Source organism: Pelophylax lessonae, assembly GCF_965119305.1.
Source record: "Pelophylax lessonae genome assembly, chromosome: 4".
Taxonomy (NCBI): domain Eukaryota; kingdom Metazoa; phylum Chordata; class Amphibia; order Anura; family Ranidae; genus Pelophylax; species Pelophylax lessonae.
In genome coordinates, this window is record NC_138771.1 from 285,779,801 (window position 1) to 285,806,128 (window position 26,328).

General features: G+C 43.8%; 1 protein-coding gene across 1 annotated transcript in view; it reads left to right on the forward strand.

The window, feature by feature from the left end:
• The first annotated feature begins 271 nt into the window (after positions 1-271).
• Positions 272-26,328, forward strand: part of SLC6A15 (solute carrier family 6 member 15) — a 113,595-nt gene continuing 87,538 nt past the window's right edge. The window contains exon 1 of the mRNA XM_082256980.1: positions 272-410. The gene's annotated coding sequence lies outside the window, so the exon portion shown is untranslated. The remainder of the gene's footprint in view (positions 411-26,328) is intronic.

Here is a 26,328-nt window from a genome sequence, read left to right on the forward strand (position 1 = left end):
TTCTGTGTATAGGCACATTTCTATACTGAACGGGTTAAAGTTTCCATAGCTCAGTATATAAAATTATGTAAGACTAAACCTCTTTTATAATAACAAAAGAAGGAGATTTTTCTTTTTTTTTCCAGTTGATTCCTCCTAACGTCATATTTTTATGAGATCATGTGAAAAAGGCTGTAGATGTAGAGTGTATGGACCACTCCCTGGACCAGGATGATGCATACAGCTTGCTCCAGCTTGTACAGAGGTGGATTGGTATCAGACACACAGACTACAGTCTCCTCCCACCCATTCCTCCTCTTAACCCAGCTCTTGCATGTGCAAAGCCGTCATCATTACACAGTGTACACACAGCAGGCGTGCTCTCCCATCACATCACCGAGGATCTTCATCTTTTTTATTTATGGTGAGAGGTAAGCAGCATTGATTGTGCCCTATCATGTAATTGATGTTTTATCTAATAGTTATGGTTAGCTGCGAAAGGCATTTTTTTGTCTGGAAGGATGATGCTGGGTGCATGCTCCTTCCAGCACAGCACCGCAGGCCCTGTCTGATGTCTCATGTGACTGTATACCTAGCTGGGTATAAATTATAACAGAGGAACGGAGGATAGTGTGAGCCCAGGGCATGTGTGCGCCTCTTGGCATCGTGTTACACTGCATATCAGCTTGCCAGTGTTGGTGTAGACAGCATGCTTGGCATCAAAGGGGAAATAACACAGAGGCACGCTTCCTTTATTGGTACAAATGGAAGATTTCCACTGATAAGCCCCCCTAGCTGTGGTAATAGATCACATGAACACCTGCATTAAAAAGCACAGTGTATTTATTAAAAAAGAAAAAAAATGGCAGTTGGCATATACTTATCTTTAGACGTAGGTAAAAAATGTACAACTAAAATGAATAAATAGACTGTGCCATCATAAAATGAATGTTTTTCATTTCAGCCGGTTGCGTTTAATAATCCGCTTTCTCCCAATATAAGATATATATTAGCGGCAAGCAATCACGCTGCATAATGTGTACCGATTGCTCTTTACCGAGGGAGCGTGTGAAGGTCAGAATGCAGAAATGTGGTTAAATCTTGATGTCATTACCCCTTCGGATGGCCTTAAATCCCATTAGAATGATTCAGGACCTAATCTTATAAGCTGACAGGGCGGATGAAGGAATGAAGGTGGTGCTCCTGCTGCAACATCCATCTTCTTCATCTCCCAATAATTGTAATAAACGTACACTAGTAAATGGCTTTTATTTTCTTCGTCATGTGTGCGGTCATTTGGGAATGTAGGGAAGCTTGTAAAAAGCATGCTGGACACGGTGGCCATGCTTGTAGGTAGTGGATTTGTGTCCAAGGGCAGCCTGGGCCCCCCTTTACCCCCCTTCCTCCATGTAAACTACGGTAGAGTAAACCCCAGCCTGGCTGGTGCTGCAACCGAGGCAGCTGTATGCTTTGTATTACTCACAGCGCCCGTCCCTCCTCCTACTTCTGTGTGTCTGTATTCTCTTCAATGACAAGGGAAGGCCCCTTTTATCTCAAGTGCAACGCCCCGGATCATTGTATCCTTGTCATCTTTAAAACATGAACTCTGCACTAGAACTTCAGCAGGTGAACGTTTGCCTACTTAAAAAATGAAACATCTAAAAGTGAGGTTATCGCATATTTTACCTTGCTAAAATATATGTCAGTAAAGTAAGAAGGAAAATATAATGAGGTTCTTGAAAATATAAAGTATAATTCATCCTTTTCCATCAGCTTTGTTTTCATTTTTTTTCGACTAGTGGTTTACAACCGATTAAGCCCCGGTTCACACTAGTGCGGCTGCGGCGATCGCATGTAATGTCGGAGCGCACTGCTCCTTCATTACATGTGATCGGCTGTGCGGTGCGAGTTTAGCCATACACTTTGTATGGCTAAATTCGTACCGCACCCGCAGCAAAGACGCACAGGACCCTTTTTGGCAGCCGCATCAGGATCGGATCGCACAGCGGTTCACACTTGTGCGATCCGATCCTGTGCGAACTGTAAGATCGCACTGCGATATGCGATCAAACTGGGGGTGTCGTTAAGATTACATTGACACCCCCAGCGTATCGCATATGGCAGTGTGAACTGCCAGGGGTGCGTTTGCGATGCGGGAACAGGCTGCGAATTCGCAGCCTTCCCGCATCGCATAAGTGTGAACCGGGGCTTAATGGTACAGTAAACCCCCCTCCATCGTGGGGGTTACGTTCCGGACCCACCCGCGAAAAGTGAAAATCCGCGAAATAGAAAAACCCTATTAAAATACACTGTAGGCATGTTTTTTTTTTACTCTCACTGTACTTTTAAAAGCATTTTAGGCTTCATTCACATGTCAGCGTATCGATCGCGGGCAGAATCACCGCGATTCTGCCCGCGATCCGGAAATAATTGCAAATCGCGGGACACCTGTGCGTTGCCCGTAATTTGCAATAGCACCCCAAGCACTGTGCGATGTTGCTGTGATTTGCGCCTGCCGAATCGCGGTAGCATCGCGCAAAAAAAATTGCGGGACGCATGACGCCCAAAAAAGGTACAAGAGATGTTACCGCGATTCGGCAAGGCGCAAAAAATTGCGGCAACATCGCACAGCGTTTGGGGTGCTATTGCAAATCACGGGCAATGCACGGGCGTCCCGCGATTTGCAATTATTTCCGGATCGCGGGCAGAATCGCGGTGATTCTGCCCGCGATCGATACGCTGACATGTGAATGAAGCCTTAAGGTCTTTAAACACACTTTTAAAACAATAGAAACTCATTTAAACACAATAAAAGATACTGAGAGACAGAGCAAGAGCAATGAAAAACACAAAGATATTTAATTTTTAATGATTTATATAGTAAAATAACATTACAGAAAAAAACGCAATATACCGGGACCGCAAAAACTGAACCGCGATGGAGCGGGGGTTTACTGCTCCTTATACACTTTGGGGTTTATTTACTAAAGGCAATATCACTGTGCACTACAAGCGCACTTGGAAGTGCAGTCTCTGTAGATCTGAGGGGGGCAGACAAGGAAACATGCTTTGTTTTCATTTTTTTTTTTTTTTTTTATAATAATCTTTATTTTATTTTCAAATTGTAAAGCGGTAAGAAAATAGGACAGATATACACATTTCTACACGTGATACAGAGAATAATCATAGTGAGACTCCCACAGGTTCCTACACAGGACATAAAAGCTTGATTTACTAAAGGCAAATCCATTGTGCACTACAAGTGCACTGCAAATGCACTTGGAGGTGCACCTGGAAGTGCAGTTACTATAAATCTGAGGGGAAGCTTTGCTGATTTCTATCATCCAATCATGTGCAAGCAAAAATGCAGTTTTTATTTTTCTTGCGTGTCCCCCTCAGATCTACAGCGACTGCACTTCCAAGTGCACTTGTAGTGCACAAAGGATTTGCCTTTAGTAAATCAAGCTCTTTATGTCCTGTGTAGGAACCTGTGGATGACTCACTATGGTTTTTCTCTGTATCACGTGTAGAAATGTGTATAATTGTCCTATTTCCTTACTGTTTTACAATTTGAAAATAAAATAAAGATTGTAAAAAAAAAAAAAAAAAAAAATGAAAACAAAGCATTTTCCCTTGATCTACAGCGACTGCACTTCCATGTGTACTTTAAGTGCACAGCGGATTTGCCTTTAGTAAATAAACCCCAAAGTGTATAAGGAGTACCATTAAATCGGTTGTAAACTACTGTTTTTTTTTTTTTTTTATCGGACCTGCAAGGTAAAGGCATAATGTGCTAGTATGCATTGCATACTATCACATTATGTGAAACTTACCTGAAAACAAAGCCCTCCAGCAATGCAATGTAATCGCTGGAGGCAGCGTCCATCTTCTCCCAGTCTTAACTCCGGGTCCTCGGGCTCTGGTTGTGTGACAGACCAGAGCTGTGAGGACATCACTCTCGCGCATGCGAGGGGAAGCCGTCATACACGGCACAGGTATCTGAAGGAACGGCACGTGTGGCCATTCCTTTAGAGCACATGCACCGATTACGTCACCAGCTGCATGCAATGTAAATATCTCCTAAACGGTATACGTTTATTTACAGTACCCATAGTTACAAATTTTCCTTTTGATTTTACTTCCTCTTTAAGGCTGCATTCGCATGTCAGCTTATAATCGCGGGCAGAACCGCCGCAGTTCCGCCCGCGATTCAGAGATTTATTGCAAATCGCAGGACGCCTAGCGTTGCCCGTTGATTTGCAATAGCCCCCCAAACGCTGAGCGATGTTGCCGCGATTTACGCCCGCCGAATCGCGGCAACGTCGCGCAAACAAAATCGCGGGACGCAATACGCTCCAAAAAAGTACAAGAGCTTCTTTGGAGCGTATTGCGTCCCGCGATTTTGTTTTCGCGATGTTGCCGCGATTCGGCGGGCGTAAATCGCGGCAACATCGCTCGGCGTTTGGGGGGCTATTGCAAATCAACGGGCAACGCTAGGCGTCCCGCGATTTGCAATAAATCTCCGAATCGCGGGCGGAACCGCGGCGGTTCTGCCCGCGATTATAAGCTGACATGTGAATGCAGCCTTAGAGCCGGTCCACACTGCCGCGACTTGTCAGCCTGACAAGTTGTGCTCCCTCACGGTCCATTGACCGCTACAGGACCCGTTCTAATAGGAGCGACACAAGTCGCTCTGACTTAGATAAAGGGTCCTGTACTACTTCCATTATGTGAAGTCCCTGCAAGTCGCTCCGAAGTCGTGGTGCATGGGAATGCACAAGTCGCCCCCGAAGTAGTAAGGAGTCGTGTCGCCTTAGTGTGAACCGACTCTAAGTCAAAGTGATTTAAAAGTCTTGTTTTTTTTAGTTAAAAATGACAAACATGTTATATTTACCTCCTCTGTGCAGTGGTTTTGCACAGAGCGACTCAGATCCTCCTCTTCTCGGGTCCCTCTTTGGTGCTCCTGGTCCCTCCCTCCTGTTAAGTGCCCCCACAGCAAGCAGCTTGTGATGGGGGCAGAGCCAAGCCAAGCCGCAGCTCCCTTTCTATCCTCAATGGCTCACTGGCTTTGACTGAAAGCAGTGTGAGCCAATGGCGCTATGCTGCTGTCTCAGCCAATGAGGAGGGGAGTCCTGGACAACCGAGTCTCCTGTGAAACATCATTGGATAGAGATGGGGCTCAGATAAGTTTTAGGGGGCTGCTGCACACAGAAGGCATTTTTTTATCTTAATGCATAGCATGTATAAAACCTTCTGTCTTTACAACCACTTTAACATCTCCAGCTAAGAGTAAGGACCTCATGATGGTCCTATGGAAATATCGGGGGGGGGGGGGGGATGTGGAAGGGCATGGGAGGGGAGGGGGCGAGGAAAAGGGCAAAGGGAAAAGAGGTGGATGACAAAATTGGTCCCTACAGTGGGGGGGTTGCAAGGTGGAAAGTAGGAGGCAACACACCTATTCCCAGGGTAAGGGGTAAGAGTAAAAAAATAAAAAAAAGCAGCTGTCAACATAATTCTTAGAAAATATGTTAATGTGCAATATCATGGTTTTTGTTTTAATTTCCAATGCTAAAGCTGTATTGGCTACGAAGAACAATTTTGCACGACATGGCCTATTTTATCATGGCAGAAGGTAAGTGTTAAATTCCCCCAGGGTTGTCATCCATTTACATATCTAACAAAAATAATGGGCATGGAATACATGGAGCATGGTGGGTAAGATTCTTAGAGAATACCCATTCACACTTTGCGATTTGGAATTGCGGGCAGAAACGGCACGTGAATGGGCTGGCCATACGTAACACACAAAATTGCATGCATATCGCTCTGCAAAATCGGGCAGTGGGAACTCTCGTAATATGGTCAAAAACAGGTACCTGCTCCCACTTCCGTGTAAGTGTGCCCCACTGACCTACGTAATTTATTACCCCTCCTCCCGCCCCTCCCCCCCCCGCCTACTGGGAGACACACACAGGTCCCAGAAGACAGCGGACCATTCAGAAAGTGCAGTGCAACTCATGCATGTGCGGTAGGAAACAGGCTGTGAAACCTCAAGGCTTTACTTCCTGCTTCCCTTAGTAAGGATACCAAAGCCGATGGACGGGTCGGCTTGGGGTGCTGACATCATAGGATACCGGGAAAACTGAGTGTCCTTATATTAAAAGTCAGCTCCTAGGGAGTGCTTTCTAACTGTACTGGGGCTGGATGCACTAGAGGAAAAGAGATATCTGTGTTTAGCTGATACACAAGATCTCACTTTTCCTCAGTGACAGAACAGCCGCCTGCCTTGTTTACATAGGTCAGTCTGTCATTCTCCTGCACGATCGCGGGTGGTTGGCGGTCATCGCAGCTGCCGGACCCGGTGATTGTCTCCCACTGTGTCTAATCACAGCTGGAGCGGCTCTCCGGCGGTGCACGCACGCCCCCCCAGAACCCCTGCACAAAATCACGTATAGGTACGTGATTTTGCTCAGCCGGGCCGCCCTGCCGCAGTATATATGGGGTGGGCAGTCCGGAAGTGGTTAAAGTAGAACTAAAGGCAAAAATTTTTTTAGTTTTGGATAGAGTGGAGATGGATTTGAATGCCTGTCAGTTTTTGCTGCTGCCTGTGCTCTTGATAGGGAGATGCACCATCTCTATTTGTACTGTTTACCATTATCCTTAACCTCCCTGGCGGTATGATTCTTACCGATTTAGGTGCTGAAAGCGGTACCATTATTTTGCATGTAATTCTTAAGAATGAGCAGCCCAAACCAACTATTTACATATGATTCTTTTTACTATGCGTTCTTCTTTATAACAACATCTCGGGTATATAGATATACGTGTATACATATATATATATATATATATATATATATATATATATACGTATGTATGTATGTGTGTGTGTATATATATATATATATATATATATATATATATATATATACATAAGTACAGTAAAAAACTGCAGGAAAGGGCACTGGGGGGCAAACTAATGTGAATTTATTTATTTTGTAATGTATCAGTGTGTTTGGTGTGTTTTACTATTTGAATTTGCTGCCGGTTCCACCCCCCTGCGAGCGCCACGTCGCAGGAGACGGAAACCGGGGAACAGAGCATCGGGAGAAAGATCCGCCACCACACACCGCCCGCATACATCGCTGGATCCCGGGGACAAGGTGAGTACCCTCTCTTCCAGGATCCAGCGATCTTCCTAGCGTTACCCCGAGTGTAAAAGAAGATCCCAAATTTTGGGTAGTCACCAAAAAAGTAATAGAGGGGAAATCTTCCAAAGGGGACATTAATACTGGTGATTTAGGGGTCTCCAAGGAATTCCCTTTATTTTCAGGGGTTTCCTCTCACTTCCTGTTTGGCTATGGGACAGGAAGTGAAAGGAAATCTCCACAATGGGACACAGATGGCGAAAACAAATCTGACAAGGGTTATAATCCTTCCTTTCACTATCCAAAATGAAAAAAAAAGTTTTGCAGTATAGTTCTCTAGTACTCTAATGCTTTTATTTAGAAATCAATTTTGGGTTTATATCAGGCTGAAAATGAGTCGATTTGTAGGCGTATGCAATGTTAGGCTTGATTCACATCAATGCATGTTGCTTTTGAGCGTTACTGCAGTACTTTTTGCTGTGCTTTCTGCGTTTTCAGACACGTGTTTTTGATGCATTTTGCGTTTTTTTATTCTTTTTTTCTTTTTATTTGGCCAATTTGTTGTTGGGCAGATTAAAATGTAAAACGCAAAACGCGACAAAAATACATCAAAAACGTGCCAAAAACTGGCTAAAAACGCACTACATGCTTTTCTGCTGCTTCTCCATTGAAGTCTGTTGAAACAAGAAAAGCAATGTTTTGCGTTTAGCCGCTTGCTGACCGCCCGCCGCAGATAAACTGCGGCAGGCTGGCTCGGCTGCGCGAATCGTTGTATGAGTACGTCGGTTCGCAGGAGCAATCCTGGGGGCGAGCATGTGGCGGCGGCAGCGTGCACCTGCTCCCACTAGGTGGCATGGGACTGGCAGCACTGATTGCCACCGGGCACCTGTGATCGCTCCCGGCTGAGAGAGAAGGACAGTCGGCTGTTGTAAACACAGCTGACCGTTGTTCTCTCTAAAATGATCATGGAGCGCCTGTGATGCTTCTATATAGGATCACAGGTCTCTGTGTTCATTTCACAAGTCCCTCCCCCATACAGTTAGAAAACACTCCCCTAGGTTCACACTTAACCCTTTGATCACCACTGTGTTAACCCCTTCCTTGCCAGTGTCATTATTACAGTAACAGTGCAAATTTTTAGCACTGATTACTGTAGTAATGTCACTGGTCCCCCCAAAAGTGTCAATAATGTCAGTTAGGGGTCTGATCTGTCCACCGCATTGTCACAGTCCTGCTAAAAATTGCAGATTGCCGCCATTACTAGTAGAAAAAAATTAAAAATAAAAATGACATAAATCTTTCCCCTAGTTTGTAGACGCGATAACTTTTGCGCAAACCAATCAAAATATGCTAGCTGCAATTTTTTTTTATTTACCAATAATATGAAGCAGAATACAAATTGGCCTAAAAGGATGAAAAAAAAAAATTAATTTTTTTGGGAAATGTTATATAGCAGAATGTGAAAAATATTGTTTTGTTTTTTTTTCAGAATTGTTGCTCTTTTTTTGTTTATAGCGCAAAAAATAAAAATCTCAGATGTGATCAAATGACACCAAAAGAAAGCTCTATTTGTGGGGAAAAAAGGACATCAATTTTATTTAGGTACAGCATTGCACGACCGCGCAATTGTCCGTTAAAATAACGCAGTGCCGTATCGCAGAAAAAAAAAATGGCCTGGTTTTTAAGAGGGTAAATCCTTCCGGTCCAGAACTGGTTAAAAAAGTCCCTGACCCTTTCAAAAAATGCAAAGGCACAAAAATGCATTGATGTGAACGCGTTCCATAGGAACCCATGTTAAAAATAATGTCCTGCGTTTCTGCAAAAAACATAAAAAAAAAACGAATTAATGTGAACCGAACCTAAATAAATATAATCATGCACTTGCTTCCTCGGTGCAAACTATTTGTTCTGTACGTGGCAAGTGATGACTCAAGCCATATTGCACTCACATATAATTAGAATTAATTAGACTGATATCAATACACTAGGCTTAGCTACATACATGATATAGTTGAGTTTAGCTGCGTCCATGCCCTTTGGGGTTTTATGTCAGGTTCACTGTTGCCGGTGGATAATGCAGTTTGGATAGACTACTGTATGAATCACCCATCAACATATTGACCCCTTATTCTGACATTCACCAAGTAACTTTCAGAAAACATTAAACTTTTGTGTTTTTTATAAGGAAAGTATTCCTAAAACAGAAAATCATTTTGTTCCTGCTTTTAAGAGGTTTCAGCTGAAGTCTAACCCAAAATGGACCTTTCAGGAATGTTACAAGTCTGCAAGAATCAATTCCTGACATGTAACAATAAAAAGTCAGTGTGTCATGTCTGATTAAATCTCCACCTTTTGGCTTGTTCCACGCAGGCGGCAGGCTCTGAAAAGCATTCTGTGATGACTTGCTAACAAGTGGAGGCAATAATATCACATCCTGAACGCTTCTTTTTCTACACCAAGGGAGAATATTCATTAACCATATCTGGACCGGAAGATTTTTCCCCTTAGTGCCGGTTCACATTTGTGCGATCACAGAGATCACATGTAATTCGGAGCGCACTGCTCCTAAATCACATGCGATCTCTGTGCGGTGCAAATTTCAGTTTGTATGGCTGAATTCGCACCGCAATCGCACTAAACACGCACAGGACCCTTTTTTTAACCACTTTAGCTCTGCTCACATTGCTGCTACTGCAGCAATGTGGCTCATTATCGTCCAGCGACGTAGACCTACATCGCTGGACTCCGCCCCTTGTGGGCGGCGCGCGTGCCGCCGGAGGCTCGCTCCCGCTGTTTTCAGTCACAAGCGGGGGGATCTCCTAAGTGACAGGCAGGGACAGATTGCAGGATTCAGCATAGCTGAACCTGCGATCTGTCCTTGTGTCACACAGTCACCTCCCCCCACACATGTCAGTAAGCACCAGGCATACATTAACCCCTCCCTCTCCAATAAAATTAACCCCTTCCTTGCCAGTGTCATTTTTACAGTAACAATGCATATTTATAGCACTGATTACTGTAGTAATGTCACTGGTACACAGTGTCAAAAATGTCAGTCAAGGGTCCGATCTGTCCGCCGCAATGTCGAAGTCCCGCAAAAAAAATCGCAGATCGCCGCCATTACTCGTTAAAAAAAAAACACCAAAAATGACATAAATCTTTCCCTTAGTTAGTAAACGCAATAACTTTTGCGCAAACCAATCAAAATACGCTTATTGCGATTTTTTTTTTACCAAAAATATGTAGCAGAAAACAAATTGGCCAAAAATGATAAAAAATTTTGATTTTTTTACATTTTTTGGGGGGAATTTTAAATAAAAAAATGTGAAAAATATTGTTATTTTTTCAAAATTTTTGCTCTTTTTTTGTTTATAGCGCAAAAAGTAAAAATCGCACAGGTGATCAAATACCACCAAAAGAAAGCTCTGTTTGTGGGAAAAAAAGGACGTAAATTTCGTTTGGGTACGGCGTTGCATGATTGTGCAATTGTCAGTTAAATTCGCACAGTGCCGAATCGCAAAAAGTGGCCTGGACGTAAGACAGCAAAATCCTCCGGTGGTAAAGTGGTTAATCCACAGCAGAATCGGATCGCATGGTGTTTCACACTAGTGCGATCCGATTCTGTGCGAACTTGCAGATCGCACTGCGATATACGATCTCAACTGGGGGTGTTGTTAACTTTTAATTGGCACCCCCTGCGTATATCATATGGCAGAGTGAACTGCCAGAGGTACGGATGCGATGCGGGATCACACTGTATATTCGCAGTGTTCCCGCATCGCACAAATGTGAACCGGGACTTAATAACCAGGACATTTTTTGCGATTCGGCACTGCTTTATTTTAATGGACAATTGCATGGTCGCGCGACACTGTACCCAAAGAAAATGTATGTCCTTTTTTTCCACAAATAGAGCTTTCTTTTGGTGGTATTTGATCACCTGTGCGATTTTTATTTTTTTGCGCTATAAAAAAAAAAATAGCGACAATTCTGAAAAAAATAAATATATATATTTTTCACTTTCTGCTTTTTAACATTCTCAATAAAGACAAATGTAAAAATCAGATTTTTTTCATCCTTTTAGGCCAATTTGTATTCTGCTACATATTTTTGGTAAAAAAAAATCCCAATATTTTTTGATTGGTTTACACAAAAGTTTTTGCGTCTACAAACTAGGGGGAAGCTATATGTAATTTTTATTTATTTATTTTTTACTAGTAACGGCGGAGATCAGTGATTTTTAGCCAGACTGCGACATTGCGGTGGACAGATCGGACCCCTAACTGACATTTTTGGGGGGACCAGTGACATTTATTTGTAATCAGTGCTAAAAATATGCACTGCTACTGTAATAATGACACTGGCAGGGAAGGGGTTAACCCAGGGGCGATCAAAGGGTTAAATGCCTGCCTAGGGGGTGTTTTCTAACTGTGAGGGCTTATAGAAACAAAGCAGAGACCTGTGATCCTAGATAGGAGGAACCCAGGTGTTCTGTATTGATTTCTGACAGAACAACGGTCTGCTGTGTTTACAACAGCAGACCGCCGTTGTCTCTCCACCGGGAGCGATCGCAAGTGCCCGGCAGCCTCGTGAATCAGCTTCCCTGCTGGCGAATAGGGGTGCGCGTGCGCCCCCAGGATCGCTCCCGTGGATCGCCGTATAGGTACGGCTATTCGCGCAGCCGAGCCAGCCTACCACAGTATATATGCGGTGGGTGGTCGAGAAGTGGTTAAAAATATGCGGCATCTGCCATAGCTGTGCTTGGCACGATATTGCAGTGCGGTTCCATTGACTTTGATTTGCCATGTGTAGGTGAAACTCTCATACTGCAAAGCACCACAAACATGCTAGTCAGGCCTGCCCAGCAGTAAGGTATAACAAAAGATATGGGTGTCAATACAATGATAAGAGCGCTTTTTTTTTACTGTAAAGCTCTGCCCATGTCAGCAAGGTCTCTATGAATAAGTCTCGGTTCACACTGGTGTGATGTGGGAAACACTGTGATTCAGTGCCGGTTCCCGCATCACACCAGAATCGCACAGTGGTACTGAGATCTGCAAACCACTGACGGTGTCAATGTAAAGTTAATGACACCCCTAGATTGGTTCGCAGATCGCAGTGCGAACTGTGAAATGGTGTAGGAATCGGATCGCATAGGTGTGGGCACAAATTTGATGCAATTTCAGCCATATAGTTTGTATTGCTTAAATCACATCGCACAGACATCACATGTAATCTGCACAGGAATGCAGTGCAAATCACATGCAATGTCTGGCATTGCACTAGTGTGAACCGGCACTCTAAAGACATGCTTGAATCCTGTTCAGTGATTTTTGTATAGGCTGGGATTATGTAATCAATCCGCTGCAGGCAGTAAAAGCATTTCCCAATCTCCTCTGAGTGACTAGATTGCAACATTGTAACTTTGTAGTAAATCACAAGGTGAGAGACTACAGCAGGGGCTGATCTTTGTCAGACATGTGTGATCTCAGCCAGGGGAATTACATAATCTCTGATCCAGTTTGTAGATGTAGCCCTGGGTGATAACTGAACAAATATGGTGCTGTCCATCTGGAGAAAGAAGCAGATGATGTTGTTGCTGGAGGAGTAGTGTGATCTCTTAGAGAGGTATAAATAAATACCTGGAAGTGTTACACTGACACATGACTTGGCTTGTTGCACTTACATATACAGTATATCTGATGTTAATTGCATTTTAGTACAAGTGTGGGGATTTTACATCTCAGTAAAGCCGGTGTTCTGCTGAAAACTCCAACTCGCCAAAATTTGCAACCACATTACTTCCGGTGACTCTACAGCAGGAATATTTGGAGATTTGAACGAAATGCTGTTTTCACAAACCACGGGCAGCCATTACAGTACAGTACACGACCAGCTGCCTCTTTACACAGAACACCCGGTAAGGAGGAAAAAAGTTGTACCCGCTTCGGAGGCGACCATGTTGTTGGTTAGTAGCGGCTGTTACTAACAATGTGCAGTCATTATAGCATTTACTGTATTTTATTTGCTGCCGGTGGTCTGTGAAAACAGCAACTCGTCCAAAGCTCCAATTTTTCCTGCTGTAGAGTCACCGGAAGTGACGTGGTTGGAGATTTTGGCGAGTTGGAGTTTTCGGTAGAACACTATACATGTAACATGTATGGTGAGCTTAAGTCTGGTGTCAGACAGGGGATTCAGCTACATAGGCAAGATTGTTAACCACTTTACCACCGGAGGATTTTCCTGCTAAAAGACCAGGGGTTATTTTGCGATTTTTTACTGCGTGACTTTAACGGACAATCGCGCGGTCGTGCGACGCTGTACCTAAACGAATTTCACGTCCTTCTTTTCCCACAAACAGAGCTTTCTTTTGGTGGTATTTGATCACCTGTGCGATTTTTTGATCACGCGCTATAAACAAAAAAAGAGCGTAATTTTTGCAAAAACAACAATATTTTTCACTTTTTTTTATATGAAATTCCCCCAAAAAAAAATGTAAAAATCAAAATTTTTTTAAAATTTTCGGCCAATTTGTTTTACGCTACCTATGTTTGGTAAAAAAAAATCGCAAAAAGCGTATTTTGATTGGTTTGCGCAAAAGTTATCGCGTTTACTAACAAAGGGAAAGATTTTTGTCATTTTTGGTGTTTTTTTTTTTAACGAGTAATGGCGGCGATCTGCGATTTTTTTTGCGGTACTGCGACATTGCGGCGGACAGATCGGACCCTTGACTGACATTTTTGACACTTTTGGGGGTACCAGTGACATTACTGCAGTAATCAGTGCTATATATATGCACTGTTACTGCAAAAATGACACTGGCAGGGAAGGGGTTAACAGTATTGGACAGGGAGGGGTTAAGTGTGTCCTAGGGGCGTGATTCTAACTGTGCAGGGACAGGTCTACTAGTGTAAAAACAAAGATCAACAGTTCTACATAGTAGAACTGTTTGATCTTCACTTTTACACAGGGAGAACTGACAGGTGGCTTGTTTACACAAGCCGCTCTGTCTTTCTCCCGCTGTAGCGGCGATCGTAGTGTGACCGGCGGACATCGGGTCCGCCAGTCACACTCCCGCACTCCTCCGTGAACGAGCCGAGGCGGGCGCGCGCCTCAGCGGGCGCGCGCCCGCCCGCTATTGGCTCTGGAAGGAGTGACAGGCGAGCGACGTAGACCTACGTCACTCTGCCTGGCCGGGGCCGACTGCCGCAGTAAATATACTGTGCGCAGTCGGCAAGCGGTTAAAGAAACTGTCTGTATGTCCTTATGCAGGGCATTTTTTCAGCGGGATTGCGGGGGAACGCATCTCTGGTACCTCCAGCATTGAGTAAGGGGTGTTACAGGGCCAAATGATGCTGGCTGATGGGGGATTTATGGGACAGTAGGCAGGATTTCTTATTCTAAATTCTTATCTAAGATAAAAAGAGGCAAACAACTGTACTTGTGGAAAATAATCGGCCTCGGCCGTTTATTATTGGTTTTAAAACTTTTAATAAATATAGGATAAAAACATACAACATTTGCAACAACCCAGCCACCACGGCTCAGGCTGCATAAATAAATAACTCAGATAAAATCATCACTTCCAAATATATAGTAAAAACTGTCCCCCTTTGCTAAAAGCAAAGGTGACCCACCACATAAAAACAGCCGCGACAAGGGAGGGGGGGTTGGGGAACTCCACTGGTCGAGTCTTCTGAGGCGAATGAGCCCCTCTGAGGCGGTCTCCTCTTTATATAGGGTCCCCAGAGACTCTAGAAACTTCCACAGTTGAGCTCTATCCCTATAGGTGCTTTGACCCCTGCAAAGCTATGGGACCACCCACAACAGCTGTTTCCTTCAGGATAACACCATTCTTCCCTGCCCTTTTTTCCCTGAGGAAAAAAGGAGGGAAAATAATGACTAACCTAAAACTAAACTCCATTCCCGCCACTCTCCCGTGAGGAAAAGGGGGGCTATACAGCCTTCCCTTTTCCTCTCATTCTAGCTGAAGAGGATCTATTTTTGCAGGGGGGTATATTGTTGCTGAGGAGGTCTATTCTTGCTGGTGGGGGACCTACTGTTGCTGGTGGTGGGTCTTATATTGCTGGGGGGTTCAGTTGTTGCTGGGGTAGATCTACTGTTGAGGGAGGGATCTATTGTTGCTGGCTGATGGACAGTCTATAGATGCTGGCTATGGGGAGATCTGTTGTTGCTGCCGGGAGTTTATTGTTTCTAGGGGGGAAAGTTTGTTGCGGGTGGTCTATTGTTGTTGGTGGGATGTATTGTTGCTGGTGAGGGGAGGGCTATATTGTTACTGGCTGCAGAGGATCTATTTTACTGCTTTTCTTGTTATCATTACCAAATTCCATACAAAATTATGGAAAATTTACAGGAACACAGGATCCATGCTTTCCCTACTGACAGGACGGCAATCTGCCATGTTTACATAGGCAGACTGCCGTTCTGCCTCTGCAACGAATGACCTGCAGGTGCCGAAGGACATCGATTCTGCGGTACCCGCTGATTGGCTCCCGCTGTGTATAATCACAGTGGAAGCAAGCCGGCACGCATGTGCGTCCCCTAGCCAGAAGAGCCGGATCACGTATTGATACGTGATCTGATGCACAGCTGCTGCCCTGTAGCAGTAAAACTGCTATGGGGCAGATAGCAAGTGGTAAACAGAAGTCAATCAAACAATCAACGTCTCTTGTACGGGGATGACCTCTCACCCACAGATTAGACTTTAGCCAAGTCTGTGTATAGTGCATAGCCAGCTTAAGACATTCAGAATGTATCAAGGAATTTATAGCACAGGTCAGATGGAAAATATGTGAATCCAAGTGTAGCATTATCACGATTTCACTTTTATTGTTCCAGGCATAGAAATCTGATTCAAGAGAAAAATGTCCATACATGCATATCCAGATCCAAATCTTTTAAAGATCAAGCTGCTTGGTCCATTGCTGTAGACTTGTCATACGGTTCAACCTTATGCTGGCTATACACTAGACGAAAAATCGTTCATTTGGTCCGTTCGTTCTTTTTTCGTCCAGTTAATGGGCCCAAATAGAAAATCGGTTTTAACTTTTCAGAGCTGAAAAATCGAAGTAACAGTTTGGAAAATTCTGCCGAACGAACGATAAATTGAAAGATTAATGTGTTTCTTGCCCGAACTGTTTGCACTAGGCATATGTGACAAAATGAATGAAAAACTGATTCATTTGATTCATTAATCAATCAAAATTCAGTCATTACATGATGGCACGATCGTCTGTTCCCATGGCCGAGTGTTCGTTTTTTCTAAAATGAGTTTGAACAATTTTTCGTATAGTGTATGGCCAGCATGAGTGTACACGACTGTTCATATTGTCCATTATAAACAGTTTATTCAGACATTTAATTAAAACATACTATATTTTTTTTTTAAATTGTCTCTTTAAATATAGCCAGGGATACCAAAGTATTTTACAAATATAATTTCTTACCTCCAGAAATGAGTTTATTGTTGTGTTAGGAATTGGGTGCTAGTAGTGTGGGGTACAGGGCTTTGGGGATTCAGCTCTAATACCTTTTGCTCCTAGAAAGTAATTCCAGTTCTTAGGGATAAAGTGTAAAGCTGGATAAACATATAAAGTTTTTTTTGTTCAACTAAGGGGGCTGAATGAAAAAACCTGCCTGATCACTGTAAAAACGAAGCGCTGCTAGTGTGAGGATCTCCCCCGCTGTGCCTTTGTGTTCTGATAGGGGAACTGCCCCCCTGCCAGAACACACTGATCAGCATTCGCAGCCATTGGCTGCAAGCACTGATCGGATGCTGGTTTTCCAGCATGTCCCTTTGACAAAAGCCAGTCGTAGACCTGCTGCTGTTGGAAAGGCCGCTGTACACACTGACGGATTGTTGGTCAGTTTTTGTTGAAGCGGCCGATACTTGCCGAAATTCAGCCTGTGTGTGCCCAGCCTTAGTGTTAAGCTGGCCATAGATGACTCAGTAATGGCACTTTTCCACTGCAAGTACCGGCTCGGCTCTACTCGGCCCTGCTTGGCCCGGTTTGCTTTTCCACTGCTGGTACCGCATGGTACGGTGATAAAAAGGTTCGGTACGGTACGGTATGGTTTGCTTTTCCACTAAAGTAGTACTAAAGTTAAGTGGGTGGGATAACAACGGGGTGGGTGGGATTCTCTGACCAATCAGTGGCTAGAAGTAACTGCATGCAAAGGATTGTGGGATATGGTACCAGTTATGGTACCTGTTGGAACCACAATCGAGTAGGTACTGTTCTTTCAGAGCCGTACCGTTCGGTTCCATGCAGTGGAAAAGCGCCGCCGTACCGTACCGAACCGTACCGAACCGTTCCGACACTATACCATGCGGTACCAGCAGTGGAAAAGCACAAAAGCGTGCCGAACCGTTCGGTTCCATGCAGTGGAAAAGCGCCATTAGTGTACTGATCCAAAAACTGAACGGATTCCCGCATTCACACAAGTGAAGTGGATGGAGGAACCCTCTGCATTGTGCTGTTGTATTTTGACAGCGAGGACTCCTCTGCTGTCAGAATACAAAGATCAGTACTGCAGCTCTGATCAAATGGAAATTTAACAACAGTCCCATTCGAGAGGAGATGATAGGTCGCCGTAGGTTGCCTTCCATAGGGAAGCTGCGGACCCGTTCTAAAAGGAGCAACACAAGTCGCTCCGGCTTAGAAAAAGGGTCCGGAGCTTCTTTGGGGCGACCCGGAGGCAACCGCCATAGACTTCAATGTTATGAAGTCCGTGGCGGCCGCTCCGAGGTCGCGGCGCGCTGCTCGCACCGCGACCTCGGAGGTCGCCCCCCCAAGTCGGATCGCGGCAATATGAACGGGGCCTTAAAGTGGAGTTCCACCCTAATTTTATACTTACCTCCATCTTCTCGCTCCGGTTCACCTGAAAAACAAATGGCTAATCGCATTTTTTTTTTTTTTTTTACTTACCTCGTAGCGAAGAAAATATACTTACCTTACTTCCTTCTTCCTCCTTCCTCGGCCGCGGCCCGTCGTCACTTCCTGGCTCTGCAATGATTCCTGGGAGCTGAACGTCATAGCTCCCAGGAATCATTGCGCCTGCACCGGCCCCGACGTCAGTTCCGGGGCGCGCGCGTCATCCCCTTCTAAACAGCTTCTGGGCAAGCCCAGAAGCTGTGGAGGGATGACGCGCGCGCCCGGAAGTGACGTCGGGGCCGGTGCAGGGCATCGTGGGACCGAAGAAGACGGAAGAGGACTCTGAAGAGGATCACGCTGGCTTCAAGCTGCCCACATCTGAGATGGCAGCGCTGGACAAGACTTTTTCAAGGTAAGTATTTGTCCTAACAGGTAAGTGCAAACCGGGACAGATCAGAGGCTAGCCATTGTGGAATGTACTAGCCCTGACTGTCCCGGGGGTATTTAAAAAAAAAAAAATTCCAGGGTGGAACTCCGCTTTAAGTAAACCGGCTCTTACTTACCTGTTATAGAATTTGTCGAATGTGTCTATATACACTTTATATACACTTTGTTACTTGAAATGTTTTTTTTTTTATTAAAAAATTAAAATAAGATACAATTTAAAAAAAAAAACACACACAGCTGCAAACTATATTAACAAACAACACTACTCATAATAATGTATAAAATGATGTAACAATATAAGTTTATATTCATAACAACACTGCATAACAGTATTTTAAACATTCCATATAGCTTTGCGTGGAGTAGGTGACAGTGCAATCTTGAACGTGTAATGAGTTTAAGCAAATAAGCATGGAATTTACTGATCTAATAAGCATTACATTTTATTACATAACACACACATTCAATAATCTTTTCATAGATTTTTTTTTTTTTTATTGGTTTGGTTATTAATTCAGTAACATGTATCCAACTGTAGTTTAAATTGTGCTTACAACTGTATTCGAATGCAAAAGTAAATTGGTTTCAGAATAAATGATAATGTTTTTCAGCTTGGTGTAGGACATGGTGTATTGCAGTCCTTATATAAAGCTTACTTATCACAGTGACTGATTGATTCTCTTATAATAAGGGCATTTGGCAGCAAGGCACAAACCAGACTGATGCAATGCTTTGCTGGTGTTTCATGAGTGATACTGGTGCTGAAGTCTATCGTCTGACAGCATCGTCAGTTAATGTATCTCATATATATAATCCAGTGTTTCTTAACCTTTTTTGCAGTCAAGGCACCCCGTTCTAAAATGTAAAACTAAACTAATAGTTTTTCATAACACAGCAACATCCACACATGTAGCATGCCCAACATTAGTAGTAATTTGTTTTTTCAAAGCAAATATATAGTATCTCACAAAAGTGATTACACCCTTCACATTTTGGTAAATATTTTATTATATCTTTTCATGATATGAGACCTTGTCACACTAACGAGTCACATGACACCGGGGAGGGAAAATGGCCAATTGGGCCAAATTTGGACATTTTCACTTAGGGGTGTACTCACTTTTGTTGCCAGCTGTTTCGACAATAATGGCTGTGTGTTGAGTTATGTTGAGGGGACAGCAAATTTACACTGTTATACAAGCTGTACACTCACTACTTTACATTGTAGCAAACTGTCATTTCTTCAGTGTTGTCACATGAAAAGATGTAATAAAATATTTACAAAAATGTGAGGGGTGTACTCACTTTTGTGGGATACTGTACCTTTACACATTGCTACTGACTAGTATACTAGTGTTTCTCTTCTCTCACAGAGCCAAGGGGCAAACAAGGATACTGTACAGGCACACAACATGCTCCTTATCAAATGATGATGTCATCAATTGTTAGGACGCCAGTGACCAGCCCACATGGTGCCCAAGGTTGTATTGTTGCTAAAAAAACGTGTGCGTTGTTTAACCACTTGTGGACAACCTGCCCACAATTTACTGCAGACAAGAGGGTCGCACAGGTAAAACAATGTATCCGTATGTCACTGCCTGCATCTGGGTCTAGGGGGTAGGCATGCAGGCCCCCACCCCCTGCCACTGCCACCCACTGTGATTGTACACAGTGGGAGCCTGTTAGCAAGTCCTGGCCAATGATTCACAGCCAGGACTTGCTGATCGGCTGTGTACAATCACAGCCCAGAGCTCTGTGTTGACAAACAACACAGAGCTCTGTACAGAGGGAACAAACTATCTGTTTCTCATCCCTGCAAAGCAGAGATGAGAAACTTGGAGATTTATTAGTAAAAGCAGCACACTTTGCACATAGTTAGACACATATTGAACCCCTTGATTGCCCTATATGTTAACCCCTTCCCATCCAGTGTTATCAGTACAGTGACAGTGTATAGTATTACCACTGATCACTGTATTAATGTCATTATGATATCATTTGCAGTTAGTCAGTCCCCCCAGTGGTAGTTAGTGTCATACTATCGCAGTCCCATTATAAGTCACTGAACTTTGCTGCACTGGAAGGCAAAGGGGGGCATTCTCACTCAACAACAGGAAATGCAATTAGAATGAGGCTAACTGGCATGATCAACAGGAAAACATATTTCTACATTAAAAATCCTGAAGAATATGAAAAACAAAGTTAAAAGTGTATGGGCATATATAAGTGATTTACATACAGTTAAAATGAATGCTATACTTTGTCCATATGGGTCAATGTAACAGGTTTGCTCTACTGGACATGCTATAGTCATCCTTTACTTAGCCTACGCTCTTTCCCCTGCCACACTAGTGGACAAAGTACAGATACGCTCTAAATAAAGTGAGTGTCATTTGTTACTTTTATAATGCTGGGTACATTAGGGTGACGTAGAAATGTAAAAAACACTGATCTTTAAACATTGAGGTCAAACTGGACTATAATGGGGTTAATTTATAAAGTTAAAAGCTATCATGCGCCCGATTTTGCACTCTTCAGTTTTAGTAAATCAATCCCCATCTTTCCATTCCGTGTATGGGGATTGCACATTTGTTTGGAAGTAAAGACATTCCCCTCTTAGACAGTTGTATTTTTATTGGATTATTTCTATTCTGATTATTTTTCCCTCAATTTTACTTCCAGTGACAATGATCAACAGGACAAATAGAGAGTAGAGATGGGCTGAACAACCCCCTAATCGGTTTGCAGCAAAACTCCCGGACAGGGGGAAAGTTCGGCCCCCGAACCACAAACTCTATTGAAGTCCCTATTTTGAAGGTTTATATGCAAGTTATTCGCCATAAAAAGGGTACAGGTGCCCGGGTACTGCCCTGGAGGACAAGTATCAATGCAAAATTTTATTTAAAAACAAATGTTTTTAAAGGAGCAGTGATTGTAATGATACTTAAAGTGACACCAAAATGAAAAATCCCTTTAAATATAGTGCCTGGGGGGGGGGGTCCCCCTTAGTCTGCCTGTAAAGTGGTGCATTTGTAGCATGTATACATGTATAGAATCTGCTGCAGAAAAAAATGACATTTCTAAAAAAAAAAAAAAAAGGGGGGTTAAATCACATATAAATTGACACGAGGTTGCAACTGCTGGCACCTGGCTATTTAAAAAAAGAAAATTAGGAAAAAAAAAACATCCAAAAAAAAAACCAGCGTGGGGTCCCCCTTAAAACCCATACCAGACCCTTATCTGAGCACGCAGCCTGGCAGGTCAGGAAATGGGGAATGAGTAAGTGCCCCCCCCCCCCCCGGAGCTAGCGCCCTCCTCCCCCTGAACCATAACAGGCACATGCTCTCAACAGCCGCTGCACTATCGGACCTGAAAAAATATTTTTCAAAAAAGCCCCGCCCCTTACCTAGTCAGGAACTGTCAGGCAGCAGAGGAGGCATTTGACCATCTGCCTTCGACAAGTACAGAACGTTCTTTCTTCTTTTTTTCGGGTCCGGCGGTGCGGCGGGCATCATGATTGACAATGGATCTACATCGGGGGACATTTTTTTTTCTTATTTTTTTAATAACAGACTTGTCAAAAACCCTTGTAGTGTTTTTATTTTATTATTTTTGACACTTTTTTGGTGAATGAGTACCCCATACTCATTCTCAAAGGATGGGGCAGGGATCAGGGGGCCCCCTTTTTTGTTAAGCCACCTGCCTGCAGACCCCCACAACCACCGCCCAGGGTTGTCGGGCAGAGGCCTATGTCCCGATCAAGCATCCAATCCCCCCCCATGTTGAGGGCATGTTGTCTGGTATGGTTCAGGAGGGGGGCGCTCACTTGTCCCCCCCCTTTCCTGGCCTGTCTGGCTGCCTGCTCAGATAAGGGTCTGGTATGGATTTTTGGGTTACCCCACACCATTTTTTTCTTTTAATTTTGACGTGGTTCCCCTTAAAATCCATACCAGACCCAAAGGGCCTGGTATGGACTGGGGGGAACCCCTTTTTGTATTGCCGGCAATCATTTATTTTTGTTTCAGCTGTCAGCGAGGAAGGCTACAGACAGCTGATGACTCATTTGTTATTAAGGATGTGGCACCCCGCAGAATGTAATGCAAGCCATAGGTAATTTGATTTTCTTTCCTGCAACCATCACTCGATTCCCCCCTTAACACAGTCAGTGTTGATGAGGAAATCCCTCCCAAAGCAATATTGTGTTCTGTTGGTGGGGAGGTGGGGTCGGGTGGGGGCATGGGAAACCTTCCCTGCCAGCAGAACACAATGATTACTGCTAGTGCTATAGTTACTGATAGTAACTACATGCCAAAAACACGACAAAATGGTTGTAATGAAGTCAGTTGGTGGATCAACTTCAGTACAACCAGCCTGCCCATAGATGGATCGAAATTCAGCTGGTCCCTGCTGAACTGGCGGAGATTCAATGGCCGGCTTTAGGCATAGCACAGTGTACAGAGGACACTCAGTCAAAGGGTGCCTGGCCAACTACAGCCTTCCACACTGTACAATGGGGGTGCAGAGTAAGTAAAAAGGGATCTCCAGAATATGCTGTTGCATTCACAATGAACAGTCTCTGTGTGGACTGAGTTATGCAGAACAGGCAATTCTCTTGTTAACATGAACCTTGATGCTTCCTCCAAGATGTGTGTTTCTCTAAAAGAGGAGGAAATGACATCATTTTTATATAGTAGGAAATGATTGGTTTCTAAAAGGTAGGATAGTATAGGCTTGCCAATTCTATGGGTGCCCTGATCCCTTTTCCAACATGACTTCATAAAGAACTTGATCAGCCAGAGAAGACATGACATTACAATTGTGAAAGGTTAAAAAGAGAAAGGATAATGAGAATACATTTCTACATAACCTTTGCTTACATGTTTAAAAGGTAGATTTTTTATTTTTTTTTTTTAATTTTTTATGTATTTTTTTTTTTTTTTTTCCATTTATATAGCACTCACATATTCATCACCCCCAGTAAGCCTTTGGAATTTAGCTGAAAACCAGAAATCTTGAGAAAGCCACACAAACACATGGAAAAATACAATCCCTGCTGAGTTTGGTAATAAAATGTAAGACCCCACAGCTACAAGACAACAGCATTAACCACTGACAACATGCTGTCCAACCACTAAGCCTCACTGATTGTAATCCTTTCTATGGTCTACAAGCCATTTAACTTCAGTTCATAAAGTTTTTTTTTTTTTTTTTTAAAGAGTTTACTCAGAACTTGGTTTTGTCAGATATCCTTAGGAACCGGCTTCTATGATCATAATAAAAAAAAAGTTTAGCCAGAAATAAAATAAATAAATAAATATGCCCATCAAAGTACTTTTGAAGGTGTTTGAACCTCTGCTAAAAATGATTGTTTCTAAATCTCACTGTACATTAGAGTAATCAGTAAATTTTCATTTAAATAGACATCCAGCTTATCCCCAAGAACTCTTAAAACTTTCTTACAAAGTAGGAAAGATGTACAAATGTATGTATTTTCAGGCTGCTTCAGTTCAGACATGTGCATGGGACTGGAGGGAGTGCTGACAATGGATGGGCCATTGAAGTCTATAGGGGAGGTCACCACTTCAGGCTTTACTAGTCATTAGGCATAGGTGTTAGGAGGGGGGAAGAAAAATCTTAAAACTAATTAGAGTTATGCTGGAATTCCATTTTAAACTGATGGTTTGCCAGAGAAGGCCCACCTTATATTGGTGGTCAATGTAGTGCCTCCTTACATTGATGGTCAAGGGGAAGGATACATAATTAGACCTGGGTCAGTGGGATAAACGCCCCTCACATTGGCAGTCAGTTAGAAGAATTTTCCACTACAGGCAGATGGTGTCTATTTTATAAGAGATTAAAGGAGACTCCATTGTGATGCTGTGATAATTCACAGCAGAAACTGAACTGCGGGTATCCTGTCCCCGATGTCATTTGGCACCGACTGATCATAAATAAGGCATATCTCAGTTCTGACAGGGAGGAGGGAATAGATTCTGTGTTCCTGCAAAACAGTGACTAGAATCCATTACTTCCTCTAGCAAAAGGACACAGGTAACACACAAACACTGGCTAGGCAGACAGTTACCCCTTGATTGCCCTAGATGTTAACCCCTTCCCAGCCACTGTCATAAGTACAGTGACAGTGCATATTTTTTAGCACTGATCACTGTATTAGTGTCACTAGTTCCATGCATAGTGTCAAAAGTGTTAGTTAATTCAAAAAGCTGAGGTTAGAAGCTGATTGGTTTTTCTGCAGAATTGTGACTAATTGTGCCCTCTCTAGCTTTAGCAAATAAACACATTTGTGTCAGAATGTCCGCCACAATATCCCAATCCCACTATACGTCGCTGATCGCCGCCATTACTAACATAAAAATAAGAACGAAATAGGAATCTCATAAATATATCCCATTGTTTGTAGACGCCATAACGTTTGCGTAAACCAATTAATATACACTTGTTGGGATTTTTGTTTTCAATTATTTTTCTTAAGATTTTAACAAGAGAAGAGATACAGAGATGTAATTAAACATTGTGAATATATGTTACATATCAGAACATATCGCATAAAGAGAGAAGGTTAAGCAACTGAGTACATTAATATTGTAAGGCTCCTTTCACACGAACAATCCGATCAGATCCGCCTGTCAGTTTTTTAGGCGGATCTGATCGGATCCTCCATGCATCCCTATGGGGCAGCGGATGTCAGCGGAGACATCTCCGCTGACACCCGCTGCCATCCCCATCCAGTGGCGTAGCGTGGGTTGTCAGCACCCGGGGCAAGTCATTTGCGCCCCCTAACCCGGGGATTAGCACTCCCTTTCAGTAGTATAGTAGTTCTGACCTACTTGATTCCTACACTGACATTCCTGACCCCTGCGCTGACCTACCTGACCCATACACTGACCTACCTACACTGACCTACCTGACCTCTACACTAACCTACCTACACTGACCCCTACACTAACCTACCTAAACCCTACACTGACTTACCTGACCCCTACACTAACCTACCTATCTACGCTGACTTACCTACACTGACTCCTACACTAACCTACCTGACCCCCTACACTGACCTACCTACACTGACCTACCTGACCCCTACACCAACCTACCTGATGCCTAAAATGACCACTACACTAACCTACCTGCCCCATACACTAACCTACCTGCCCCATACACTAACCTACCTGCCCCATACACTAACCTACCTGCCCCATACACTAACCTACCTGACCCATACACTGACCTACCTGACCCCTACACTAACCTACCTGACCCCTACACTGACCCCTACACTAACCTACCTGACCCCCTACACTGCCCCATAAACTAACCTACCTGCCCCATACACTAACCTACCTGCCCCCTACACTGACAAACCTTACACACCTACTTCCTGCACTACTCACCCTCCCATCCTCCACACACAGTACGATGCAGATGGTGGATCCATCATTCTCCTTACCTCTCTACTGCCTCATCGTCTATTTTATCACAGCTCTCCCCAGCAGCGGGCGGGCAGTATTGTAGGAGCCCCCACCATCCAGCCACTCGTTGGTATCCCTGCCACCGGGAAGTCAGCTAGCAGCCACTGCACCTCTGACCTCTCCCATGGCCATAACTGCTCCGAGCACTGCTCCTCCCCCTCCGCTGTTTCACAGCCCGCGCCAGAGGGACAGAGTGGACTGGACCAAAGGAGCCCTGGGGCAGGGGGAGCTGGAATAGGGTGCCGCTGAGAGGAATGCCCTATTGCCTCACCGGAGGTTTAGGGGTCTGGGGAGGCAACAAGCTGCAGCACAGACCCTCGGGATGGCAAGGGAATCATTTTGCGCCCCCCTAAATGTTGCGCCCGGTGC